Genomic DNA, 14,345 nt, shown 5'->3' with positions numbered 1-14,345 from the left:
TATCGGCGCAGTCGATCCTCTGACAGCTTAGGAAAACTTGTAAACAGTGGGCCTCAGTAGTTGAAAACACGCTAAAAGGGCAAGTAATCTCAAACTTTTCTCGCGATTTCTCGTTCGTTAATGTCATTTAAATGAGCTTTGCTAAATTAATTGCATGTTTTGTGGCAGTTGCAGCCATTTTAAAAATAAACGAAATATTTCTTAAATATAGCTTGCTATGAATCTAATGTATTTTTACGTGGTATTTATATTCACAAATATAAATATCATGTAATATGAAATGCAAAATTCTAAGGGATGTTTTGGGGTTGATTTTTATCACATTTAAATAGAAAAAAATTGCTATTTTAGATGTTTCTGTGAAACAAATTCCTCTCCAAAAGATCTCCTTTCACCTCCGGCCTCTTTTTTTTAGTCCCCCCCCCCCGTTTTTAATGCATCATTTCAATAACTTCTGTGTTTTGTTCGGTGACGTCTGCGTTTCAATCGATTACGAAATTATATCTTAATTAGAAAACAGTTGGTGGTGTATTCAATGTGCTTTCCGATGTTCCAAGAACAAGTGCGCCCGCTTTCGGCTATCTTCAAACTTGAAGGGACGTACTTGGCCTCCTAGTTCACTTGCAAGTAATGAGTTTCATACGTGCGAGTTCGAGCACTCCCGACATCACCAATAAGCGAATCAGTTTCATTTGGTGGATATGTTAGTCATCTTACCGTTTGGTCTGTTCTTGTTTGGGAATTTACAAAGCAAATCCGGCTATGCGGTTAGTACGTTGTCTTTAAATCTGATGGGGATCGCAAGAAATCTATTTTTCGGGATAAAAACTCGTTTCCTGGAGGGTGAAACTCTTCCACCTCCGTATCAGACTTGTCACAGGGTATTCTGACTTCTAATTAGCAGCGACTCCCAATTAAGGATAAGAAAATTCGAACTGTTTCAATCGCTGATCCTGCATCATTCTGCTCGTGTTTCAATTTATTAACGTGGATATCTTATCTTTCCGAACCGAAATGTTGGATTCAATCAATCTCTCACTTTGTTCATCTGTTCCCTTCCCCCCCCCCAAAAAAAATGGTAACAGCTCGTGTTATTTCATAAATGATTCCATTTGGCCTAAGATAATTAATCAATTTTTATTATTGGACAGCGAGTTTCTAAAACTAACCATTTTTTGATAGTTCATGCAAAACTGACTTCCGAATATAATCTTGAAATATTTTGCTAATCCCCCCCCCTTTTTTTATTTCCCCTAATAGTGATGCCATTCTTTACCGCATTTATTTTATTTCAATAGTTAAAATATAGCGTGAGTATCTTTTATCGTTTTTGTTGTAGAACAGCTATTTTTACCATTCATTAATCACTGAGACACAACTCAGCTGCTCTAGAAATGTCCCATTTTTATCCAGTGGTCAACTCTTGACAAGCATGTTCTGCCCATTTCCTTTTCTGGTAGTGATGAATGTTCTGTTCTTTAAAAAAAAAAAAAAAAAAAAAAAAAAAAAAAAAAAAAAAATTAAAAAAAAAATCTACAGCTTTCTCATTTTTTTCCCATTTCAAAAGTGTACTTGATTAAAAGTGTCCTACTTCAATTTCCAAGCGTCTCTTTCCTTATATTAATACCTGGAGTAGTTTTTTCATCTGTACATTTAATTTCGATCTTGATGTGCCAGGTTGCACACTTCTGTCATTGCTTTAAAGGACTTAAGCAATTGTATTTTCCTTATACTGACTTTGGTCGCAAATATAGGCTTCCCTTTTGTATTATTGAATTTATCGGTCAGCTATCCCCCTCCCCTAACTTTCAGAAGAATTAAATCGCGAAGAAACCAATCTTCTTGATTTCTTCACGGTTCGATACCTCTCCTTAATTTTAAAATTCATAAATACATTTATTAAGTCCTGTACTACATGAAATGAAAAAACATTTCCAGTATTAAAACTGCACGTTTTTAGCATTTAAACTCCATTTTCCAGATCTTTGCTGTTACTTTTCTGTTAATAGTTGTACGTAAGTCTAACCTTGCTGGTAAATCAGCACACTTAATTCATTTTAATTGAACTACATAAATCATTTTGTTCAGTTTCTGCGCGCGCACACACACACGGTTCTTCGGTTTTGAAATCCTCCCTAATTTTAGTAACCTTTTGGCCCATGTATCCCTGAGGTTATTTTCCTAATAGCCAATTGTATTGGCATCGGTATGTTTCAATTCAAGTTTGGATATAAATGAATTTTAGAGATCCTGGATTTCCTTTTCGGAGAAAGTTACTTCCGTCGTTATCTGCAGTGAACGTTATCGTATTAATGTTGACATATTTCAACCCCACGGCCACGATGAGAGTAAATTTGACCAACATTTAGTATGCGTGGTGACTGTCATTTGATGCATTGCATCAACTTTGTCACGAAATAACAAGCAGAATTCAAGACTACGTATTTGGATAATGTTCATTCACACTCGGCTTGGAAATCACGGGATTTAATTGAATTCGAATTAAATCAGCCGGTATCAGTGCACCGAACAAACAGCGAATGACGCCTGATAACAACAGATTCGTTGTATAGCAAATAAACAGAATAATCTAAAGGACTGGAGAGAGAGAGAGAGAGAGAGAGAGAGAGAGCTCCTATATGCACCTGTGTGCACAAAGAGAAGGCTAATACTGATTACAACAAAACTTTGATCGTCGAACACTGAACTCCCTCGAACAAACAGGAATTCCGATAAGATTGGAATGGTTTCTTTCCTCTTCGAACAACAAGTGCTTTGTTTGTGGTGCGCAGTCAACACCAGGAAGAAAGATTGCTGGCGTATGTCAAGTAAGATATCTAAGTGGTGCTCTTTGTATCCTTTTTCCTGTCATGTTATTGACTTGAACGTTTCAAGGTCACCATTGGCGCTACTTTTTGTTCGCATGTGCTGCAAGTTTCGTTAATCTGTGGACCTCTTAGAGGTAAGGTTACTCTGAACCATCCGGTAGTGAATCGTTAATTTTATTGAGTAGTGGTACTTTAATCCTTTTTTTTTTTGGTGAGAGGGCGCACTTATCCTTATTGCATCTGTCTCACTTAGGTATAAACAATTTTAACGCGAGGTTCATCTTACTTTTTGCGTGAACAAGAAACTTCCATCAGTCCAGTAGTGGTTTCAGTTTGCGGGTAAGTTCTTAAGATGGTCGTTCTTTCTCAGTTAACTTATCTCAAGTTATTCTTGGATAAATGCTTACTTTTCTCCCCCATTGCTGACTTTAATCTTTTTTTTTCCCTGTGTAACCGTAAATATATTTTTAATAATGGACAACTCTTCATAAACGTGTTTTTAGGTTAATTTTTTTTCTATTTAAAAGTTCACTGCACAATTTGCGATTTCGTTATTTTTTAAATGCTGAGAAAAAAAACTGTACAAATGATTAGAAAAACCGTTTTTCCCCCTCCTTTCTTTCTGAATTGGGTTTATAAACATGAGGGAAGTTGCGCTTTTCTATGACTTGTACGAGAGCAACGCATGGTTGAGTAGAAATCGGTGAATGTCAGCGTTCCAACCCCTACCTATTGTAGATTCTGCCAAAGTATTCAGGGCAGCTAATTCAACGGTAACGTTTATACCAGCAGTGATAAAAGAGGCTTAAAGTGAGGCACTGGGTCATAGCTGTACAAAATTGGCCTGAGCTCGGCCCCTCACTAAAGGAGAAAAGATACTGGGAATAGCATGTATTCTCCCTACAATAAGCGCATTTTGTCAATCAAAACAGCTAACAGGGCAGTTCCTGTTTATATTTTGGGTGGTTCTTGTTCAGATTTTGCTCAGAGGATAACCGAGTTACTGCAAAAAGTGCAGGAGGACATTCTTTGTCAACATTGAAATAGCGCTATTTTATGTTTATCTTTAATCCGTGTCCTTCTATAGCCAGCAGTAGATCCTGTTTATACAAACCATTCAATGTCCAATGGAAGTTGGATTACACAATGTGTACTGGTATAATCTGTTACTATTCCTTGCAGTTTCTCTCTGGTTTCGTTGAGTTTTGCACGATAGCTGCAGGGAATACCAAATATTCCAAGGTTGACACTTGGCGTTAGTAATCTGGATTATGTTTAACTATGGTACTTATTTCTTATGTTACTGGTCTCAGTATAAAAATTCTTGATATAACCCCTTTATGAGAACTACTTTGTTGCAAAAGTCTTCAGTATTTTTTCTTACCTTTTTATTATTCAGCTCTACTTCGCTGTGAATTTTTGTAGTGCAATATACGAAAAATGCCTTAAACCCTAGAGGAGAATGTTACTTTTTTGTGCTATATGTATATAAGATAAATTTCTTAACAGTTCAGAAAGATTTAAGAAACTTTAAAGATGCACGATTTAAAATTTTAAAACGAGAGATGATCTGTTATATCTTTAAACTATAACTTAAAAGCTAGTCGGTCATTTCCCAAATGCAAATGTGGTCGGCAACCATATAAAGGCTGCCTTCCCCCCCCCCCCCTCGATACTACACTACAAACCATTTGACATCTCTAATTCTAGCTTAAATTCAAGTATTACGTGATGCTTTTTACATTTGATGACAAAGTACATCACAACTCGTATCTCTCTCGGCTTCATTTACTATTCTTGAATTTGCTATTCTTATATCAGACTGGTGATCCGTGCAGCAGTAGTCTGTGAGGGAGGTGAATAAATGCGAGCAGTCATGTAGTTTAAAAAAACGATGGTTTACTGTCAAGTGCTGCATACACCTCTATACAAGAAATACTTAACTATTTGATTGGATTTTTTTCCCCCCAGTCTGTTTTTATATACAGAATCGTGTTCTGGATCAAGGTTCATTGTTTTTATTTGTAGTTATTGTAGGTTAATCAAGTTCCCTTTCGAAACCTTGCAGGGTTTTTTTTTCCTGTATGTTTACTTGTCCTCGTTCGACTTGTTTGGAACTGATATATCGTTCGCAGTTTGTAAGGAGGTTAAAATATTTCTGATATTATGTCAAGGCACGAATTGTTAATAGAGCAGCTCTTTTTTTTTTTTTATTGTTTTAAATAGTTCCAAAATTCTGGAAAGATCTTAAAGATCTTTCCAGATCTTAAAGAGCCCTTTTTCAGTTTTGATATGAACTGAGTAACCAGTTTAATAGATACAACGCGTATCACGTCGCACCCTCTGTTTCATAATTGTTACGGTTTGCTCTTTGATACTGATTCTACAAGGTGATAGAAATGTCGTGCAGGGGATGACACGGATCGGCGCAGTAAAATCTTTTAAGTTGATGCATAATCTTACGACAGCAAAACGTTACACCGGATTCTGAAACTACACATCAACACTATACCGTAGCATACATTTCTTGCGGGAAGTAACCACAAGATGAATAAGCCGTCGCAACGAACAGGATGAACGTCATTGCAGCAACTCATACGTGTGTTTCACTAATGAGTTTCCTGTGTTTCGCGAAATATGCCTGTGACCATAAGTCTAGTTTGTGTTCGTTATGCATTAAATTTTCAACTCCTGACGGAAGTGGTAGTCGGTAAAGACTTATAGGTCCTTCGACCTCGTGTGTGGGATCAATATAAAAAATAAAGCATGATACGGTGTAGAGTAAAATGTTATATTAGTCAATAGGTATTGTCATTTCAATTGTTATAATTCTGTCATTAAGCACTCGCAACTATTACTGTTAGGTTTTTTTTTTTTCTCATGTCAGTCAGTCCTACCCACAAAAGACTAAACTTATGGTCCATATTTAGTATTTTGGGATAGATTATGATTTCAGTAATCTGGAAACCCTGCCAGGCTATCAAATAATCAGGATGGCGATCTCAGATCGGGTGATAAATTGTTTATCACTGTATGCGCGGTTCTGACGTTTACAATCATACCACCTCAGAATCCTAATTCGCTGTTTAGTTATTTTGCATTCAAGAATATCCCTTTAAACTATTCAACGCTTTCTGCTATATTTATTAGGAACAGCTTCGAACAAAACTGTGATCGAAGATGTTGGGCGCATAAGGCGGGGACTTTGTTTTTTCATCCCGCTAAAGAAATGTCGAACGAGCACATTTAACAAAGATACCACACTATCTTCAGTTTGCTTTCGGCCGTAATTGTAAACTTCATTCGAAAATTTTCCTAATAAATTAACCTCTAAATGCTATCTATAGTTTTATCATTCGAATTCGTTAACGTTTCAACTCGTTACGCTGCTGAAGGGAAAAAAAAATAAATTGAGAAACATGAATTATTTGATTTCGATTCTGTAAAGTTTTCATTCATAGAAAGACGAAGAAAAAATTATTTTATTGAAGAAAGGATTGATTTGTAAGTTAAAAATGTGTAAACTTAATAAATCAAACCTCCTTGACCCATAAGCAAAACATATCATTAGTGTGTTTTATTTCAAAGATAATTTATTCTATAATTGCACTCGATATAGTTGCTAGCAGTTGCTTATCTACGCGTAGGCCTGACAGTTATCGGACTCGTTTTGTTTTGTTATCTGACTGTTTGTCTGGGTAACAAGGCAGCGAGATTTTACTGCATTTATTTCCTATCACACACAGACACAGTAATTACTTGCAACCATTTGTACTGATTTCAAAAAAAATACAATTTGATTTTCACTTCAAACGTGGTAAAGGTATTGTAACAGTCCTATATTTCGGTACCATTGTAAGAGATGCAATCCAACAATTAAGAAGCATTCTAAGTGGAGAGTCATTGTCATGGAAACTATTACAACAGCAGAAATCCCATAGCAACTACATTCCAGAAAGGGAAAATTGAACAGCTCTACCGCTAACAATATTTCTCAATGACCTTGCAACATTTTAGCAACAGACGTTTCATAGCAACATTAAAACCAGTGCATTATTTTCATGTCTGTTCTTATATTTAGGAGATTGTATATATTATATGTTAAAGAATTCTGCCTGCCAGATCGTCATAATAGTTGCATGTGGGGGGAAAGTCAAATATGATTGGGGGGGGGGGAATACACGATGCTGTTGTTTCAGCATTTCGCAAATATAAATCCTGACTAGTCTCATTTGCACGGTTATTTTAAAGCTGATTATAGTGCAGTGAAATGGATACTCTTGATTTCATGTTGAGGGTTATCTTTTATTTATTTGCGTTTCACTAGTTCTAGGACAAATTCGATTTGTACTTCGTCAATAACAGCTCCTTTAAAAGTCCACGCACACTCATCAGAAAGGTGCCCTTCGGCAGGACTGTGACGTTGCAGTCATAAGATCGGTCAGAAAACGGTGTCAGGAAAAGAATGTTGCAATTGCACCTGAAGTGATATTGAGACATTCGATGGCGCAACCGAATGGCACGTGCTTGTTTCCAGTTACACATTAGGAAATGCGTGTAACGGTAAAATGTGTATAGGTGCTACCTTTTTTAGATGTACCTTCTTTTTTTTTTTTTTTTGTTAAGAGCTCAATTAATCGGTTATAATTTATTTTCCAACAAGTGATGTTCAGAGAACATCAATTATAAGTGATGTTCTCTGAACATCACTTATCTAAAGTTCTGGAGATGATATTTAATTTCTTAGATGTGTGCTTTAATTAGAGTTACGTGTAACCTCCATGAAATAAGTGGACGGTCGAATGTCTGGATCCGAATCTAATCCAGTATACACTCATCTTTCCAACTTAACTCATCCCCGATCACACACACATCCTGGTCGAAATTTACTTTCTATTAATCCGTTAATTGCTCCCATATCGCCCGCATTGTAAAGTGGAGTCAAGTTTGAAGTGCTTGAATGGTTAAAGCACTTCACTCCTCTCAGAGCTTTCATTTTTACCGTTAACATCCGCAAGTGCTTTTCAGAAACAGAATTATCTTCAACGTATCCTAGAAGTATTATTAAATGCGGTCAGGATTCACCAGTTTTTTGTTTATTTTATCCGCTCTCTCCTTGAACATGCTTCTTGTTAAATTAATCGCCTATGTTTTACTTGAACAGGTTGTGTATAACCTTAACTTTCCTGCAGGAAGTTGTTTAGATAAATCTTTTAAACCAAGACCTCCAATCTTGAAAGGATTGCATAGATTTGTAGTGAGGTTGCGTTTGTTTTTCAATTTGAACATTCCTTAATTTCTTTTTAAAAACATTTTATAGCTTGGCTAATGCAAAGTTCTTTTCCAAAATTATGAAAATTGTCCACTTTTCTGTAGTCATCAGGAATAACTAAAATACTTAATTAAAATTAGTTATTTTGATAACTAAGTTATGAAAAAAAAATTAATTTTCCTGCTGTCATAAAATATTTTGATGCTTCGCGTCAGTACTGATTGCAATTAGCAAGTTAAGTTTTTGAACCGATGTTCAGGGGGAGGGGAACATATTCACTTTCAGACGTTTAATATCTGTAAGACAAGCATATTTAGTGTTCATTTGAGGTGAGGATGAGTCATGAAGCGAACGTTAAATGCGCATCACGTATTCGATGCTCATGAGACTACATCGGATACCCTCGGTCAGGGCTACTAGATTTTGGAGGTGGGAGGAGGTAAGAAAGCTGCCTGAAGTGGTGTCGTGGGAGGTTAGTGGGGATAGGAGGTATTGATTTGGTCACTGTTTATACACGAATGGATTCGTAGACTGTCTTGCAGACAGCCACAGCACTAGAACTTCCGGTTGAAATATTTTTTTTCGTCTATTTTCTTGCGATTACCTAAAATTAGTCTTATTAATGAGTATACCGAAATTGTAACACATCTTTTTTTATTATCTTAAACTTTACTATTGCCTGATTCCAGAAAGAGAATTAAAGACGTTAATTTATTTGCGAGTATTCAGGTAATCGTATAACACCCTTACCTTTTTTCGCGGAAATGTTTACAAGAAGGAATCTCTTAAATAAGAACCACCTTCTTCCCACCTGGTTCCTAATCGCCTTTGTTGCCTACTGCGATTGGCAATTTGCAAATGCTTCACTTAAATGGGTACCCCCACCCCATACCGGAAATAATTTTACCGCGCGTGTTCGTGAAGTATGGTCATTTAAAAGGAGAAAGGCGTAACGGATATTCTACTCACTTTGATGTTCACCTTTCAGGAAGGTGTTTGAAATTTTTCCTCAGTAGTAGGCTAAGCCGAAGGGTTGATAGCAATCGCCATGCCTCCATGTTCTCGAATAACTTACTTCTGTTCGTGCTTGTTCACTTGCTTGCGCTCGAGATGAAAAGATAAATGTGTCAGTTTAAAAAAAAATTGTTATGCTGTCTAATTGAGTGAAAAGGCTATCATTAAATGCTCCCCCAGAAGGTTTCAGTGCGTGCAAAATACTTAAAAAGTAAAATAAGATGTACGGAAATAGCTATACTTAAATAGCTGCCGGTATGCTAAAGTGAATGTTCCTTCAATATTGAAACAGCGCATTTTTATTTTTGGGTTTGCATCTGTAAACGCTAGATTATTGAAGTTTTTTTTCTTAATTAGGTTCCGCGAGCTTCAGAACAGCTGCGTGTAACATAACCTACTTTGAAGTTTAGCAGACATTTAATTGTGCTCGTTCCTCCATTTTCTGATGGCTAAAGGATGGATACGTTTAGTATAATTGATAGCTATGAGAGAAGGGATGAAGTTTTTTCTTTTTTCCTTGTGAAAACATCAATATCGTTGGCTTTTCCATAGAATCGGACAACGAACTTAGTCCCCTTCGACAAACAGCAAGTGTAGTTTTGAAAACTTCTAACCATCCTCGAAAGATGGCAGTACCTTTTTACAAGACGAACAAATCTTTTTTTTTTGTGGTATTAAAATATAAAATAAAACAACCTTATCACTTTCTTTAGCACGAAATAGTGTCAAACCTGGAGGTGATTTCGGAAAGATGTCTCCTCGCAATCAAAATCTGTCGCTGCTCTACCTGACTTTAAATTGTGTTCGGTATTTCCGAGACTTAAGTTGGCAGTGTGCCAACAGCTCTAAAGGTCACAAATGTTTTGAAGTTTCCTTCGAAATGGATATACAGTACTATCGGTAGCGAGGCAGATCTGGCCTTGGTGATTCTGTTGCCATGGTTACAGAAACTACCATCGTTAACTGTCATTTGCCATCGAGCCGTAAAACAGTTGTGTACGCAGCAACAGTGACCTTGAAAATTAAGTCAGCAGGTACATTGCCGATCCCCGGATACACCAGTCTTCAGTTCCTCCTACCTGTCGTTTTTCGCGTTCGTACTCTCGCTATTTCCAGATCTTGGAGAAGAGCTTTCCCTTTTGTTCCACTCAGTCTGCTTTCTCCATTGTGCCAACACGTGCCTACAAGGCATTCAAAGGTAATGGGGCTGAAACGGAAAACTGGTGACTTCACTCCGCTACTTCTTAGCAGGGGAAAGGAGAGGATTAGGGAAGGAAACGACTTCTGCACGTGCAAGCAAGAAATGGACTTGCAGGTTAGATGTACCGTGTTCCTGTGCAGTCTTATGACGTACTTATGGTGTCATCCCCAGTAGTTATTTCAAAAAGTATCAATAGAGAAAAGCACGTGGATATTGTTTATCCCTCCCCTCCACACTGCATTCATAACGCATTCTGCAAAGTTCAGTACTTGGAAAGTAGTTTAGGAATGCATAGATTGTATTTTAGAGGAACAAGTTACAATCTCAGCGCGTGCAGGTAGAAAATCGGAAGTTTTAACCTCTTCTCCGATGCATTCTCTCCTTTCCTAAATTTACATGTTTCTTCTGAACATGCACGTCACTCTTCCAATCGGAAAGCATTAAATTTAAACCTTAATGGAAAGCAAGCAATGCAAAATTTCGTTCAGTAGATAAAGTAACATACAATTCATTGCTTTTCTAAGATTTTTTTTTTGTTTAGTATGATTTTGGAGGCTTGCATAAAACTTCTTTAGTTCATCAGCATAGTACCCGTGGTCAGAGATGTGCTTCATGTTAAGAATTTCCTGGCTTTGGCGAGCGTTCAGCAGTTTGTATACCAATGTATTCAAGTACTGTGAATGCCCTCTATTAGACAGTTTTCCCGCGTACGATGCTAAACAGGAATGCATTAACCTTTTCACCTGATATTCCCTGCAAAAATATTAATTTTGGGCTCTTCTCCCTTAAAAGTAAAACTAAAATTTTAATACAAAATTGAATTGTATAATGTGAAATATGAGGGTTTATTTTATGTTGGATGGGATTGTTGCTAAGGCTTGTTGAGCAACTTTCGAGGCTTCTCTCGAACAATTCACAAGATATAATTTTAAAATGATTAGTGTGAAAGTAAACTTCATCTTGTTAGGTCTGATATCAGCTACTAATATTATGAGTAGTCCCAAATGGGCGATACTTCATAGCGCATTTACATCCTGTATATTCGGAGAAAACGAGAAGTATCGCATCTGTCTCTTTGATTTGCCTTTATAATACAGGGTGGGCCCATAAGTCTTGGAACATTCTGCAGAAAAGGCCCGTCTTTATGAAGCAACTGCATAAGTTTTTTCACATCACCAGATTTTTTTTTTTTATTCGTTTTGAAAAAACACATCACGTAAATATCGTTCATTTTCGGCTTCACAAACACGGGCCATTTCTACGGAATATTCCATGACTTATGGGCCTACCCTGTATTTAGCTGAAATAACTTAACTTTCGTTTGCCGTGAGTTAAATTATAAGCATCGCTATTACTATAATTTCTACTAATTCATAAAGCTCGCCCCCACCCCATCCCAAGTAGTCTTACCCAAATGCTAATACAGACGTATGCGTTCTACAAGTCCCATTTATTTTTATCTTATTCCATTCAGAAATAAGGATTTTACGCATTTTAAGTCTGGACATTTATTACTAGTTAGATTGCAGTTTTGATACGCATGTATCCAGTGGTTGGTCAAGTCTAATATGCATTTTTTTTGTTTTGTTTTGTTTATTTTCTATCCCGCCTTGTCTTGTTCTGTGACTGTTAAGTGTGAACGGAAATACCAAATTCGTCTAGGAAATTGGATAGTCACGTTTTAGTTGTTTAAAAAAAAAAATCCTTGATGGATCCAGACTACTGCAGTCTGCCGGAACCTCTAACCATAATTGCCTCGAGCAACGCAACCATCCTGAAAGAACAAATGAACATGCTCCATAAACCTGATTCATCCACTCTACAGGTAGAGGTGAAGGTTCATCTGTCCTTGACCTCTCGCCTCCAAAGCCCAAACCAGTTATTAGCCACCTAACGAGTCATCTGCGAAACACTGGACTTGGATTTTTCCCCTCGCTTCTATCCCAGACTGAATCCTCTGTAGTGCCATAATGCATGTCATCTGTTAGTTGCAATTAAAGTTAATTTCTTGTTCTTTGAAGTTCAGAAGTAAAAGACGTGAATGACCTAAGAAAGTGAGGCTTCTCTAAATCCATCCAATAAAATCAGCTGCTACTTGACTTGGAGGCTACACGAGACGACGATGTAGTTATGGCAATCTTAGTGTATTGTCATCTTTCTCGTTTTCTTTCTCATTGTGGGGTGAAATGAAAAGCAAAGTTTTCCCATCCCATTAGTCGATAAGGTGCTGTTTCTGTTACTCGTTTAAAATATAAAACATTCTTATTTTTATAAGAAGAAGCGGAGGCCAGTCGATTCAAATAATTGAATAAATCAGTGTTATAGTAAATGCAAATTGTTGCGTTTGTTTTATCTGTTCTTTATTAATTTGCTTTACTTCGTTAATCTAACGTTAATAGAAACTTGGATTCTAAATCTTATAACAGTTAGGCATAACTCTACATTTTATAGACGATATCTTTGACTCTGGATATTTATCATCACAGTCCCTCAATATGCATCCGATGATGAAACTTCAAATTTAATAAGGTCATATTAGAACATCATATTAGAATACTAAACGTATTAGTATTCATTAATCTACTCCTAACTCGTTCGAGCTTTGGCTTTTAATATTTAAATGTCGGTTATCAATTCAGGCGTTTTCTGTGTGACACAGAAGTTTGAAGAAGCAGTTGGACAAGTCCCCACTAGCTTGCATATGAGAGAAAGCTAAAAATTGAATATTTCTAGCCAGTATTACGTCTTTCAGCGGGTAACCCCTTACTGAGAAAGTGCTTATTTTCACTTGTTTTGAAGTATCTCAGCCATAAATGTTATGCAATTTATAAAGTGCTGTTATCATAGTGAGCGAGTTCCTTAGATACTTGTGAACAAAAGGGACAAATTTCCTGAGCGAGAATTGCTCAAGGGTATTATGTATTTGAAATTTCTTAAAAACTAAGATTTTTTTTTTTTTTTGGATGGTCCAAAATAGTTTTCTCTAATGATGGTCATTAATGTCAAATAGGAACACAATTTTCTAAGCTGAATTGGATCGACAGATAAATTCAGTAACGCTTTTCACTTCTAAAATTAAAATCCATTCGTCTGGTAACAGATTAGATTTCAAAAAGCATTTCGCGCTTTGAACAGGTTTTTGTTGCTCGAGTTTTCATAAAACCTGTAAATTCAAGTAATCTATCAACTCAACTTCCTTTACTATCCCCTTCGCTTCATTTATCGCTGCTTCTATCCTATAAAACAAAGCTTTGGTTGAAATGTCGCTGCCTTTTTCTCCTTTCATTCAAAGCTTGCCCTTTTCAGTACTTGATATACTACAGCTTTTCAGTCTTTATAAGCGGAATTGTAGATTTATTATTTATATTTATTACAGTATGACTTCTAGGCAACCGACCACAGTTAACTGAAATTCTTGACTATTCCAGGTTTGCGATCTCTGAATATTTGTCATTTGGGCAGTATTACCATCGCCTTTATGGCAAAGTGAAATGTCTTTACACTGAAAGCTGTGGACTCAGATCCCTGAAGGTCTTGAGATTATACCTGGATGTGATGACGTACCCTATTTATTAATTCTCTCTCTCTCACACACATTCTCTAGAACAAGGTTCCCGAATTGTGTAACCTTTCAGGCTTATCCTATTAGGGATAGACTATAGGTTTCAGTCGGTACTTGGGATTGCCTAGAAATATAAAAATAATCGACCACACTTGAACTTAACAAATAGCTCTGTCAACGCTTTAAATGCTGATAAGTGATGGTCATCCCCCCCCCCCCCATGTTCTTGATATTTTCACATCGATTTCAAATGTTTTTCCCCTCTGGGTTTCAAAAGTTATAAGACATGCATTCTTCATAGGAATTAGAATGCCCAAACTTTTACCGATAGAAAGACCAAACTAGGGCTTACGGACGGAAGGCCAGGTGGCACAAGACCATCGCCCAGCTGTTACTTCGGCAGTGCGGAGCTCTCTGTACGAAACAGCTGTCTTGTTACAGTAGTAAAAGCTCAGCTAGTTCGGAAGG

The 14,345-nt window shown here is 36.8% G+C and overlaps 1 protein-coding gene across 2 annotated transcripts in view; it reads left to right on the top strand.

Moving 5' to 3' along the window:
• LOC150108491 (protein FAM107B-like) overlaps window positions 1-14,345 on the top strand; it is a 202,836-nt gene that overhangs the window by 125,165 nt on the left and 63,326 nt on the right. The window lies entirely within an intron of this gene.

The sequence above is a fragment of the Typopeltis vanoorti genome, chromosome 3 (genome assembly GCF_054136105.1).
Source record: "Typopeltis vanoorti isolate ZY-2024b chromosome 3, IOZ_Tvanoo_1.0, whole genome shotgun sequence".
Classification (NCBI taxonomy): Eukaryota; Metazoa; Arthropoda; class Arachnida; order Uropygi; family Thelyphonidae; genus Typopeltis; species Typopeltis vanoorti.
Note: the sequence above shows the minus strand (reverse complement) of the source record. Positions and strands in the feature narration are given on the sequence as shown.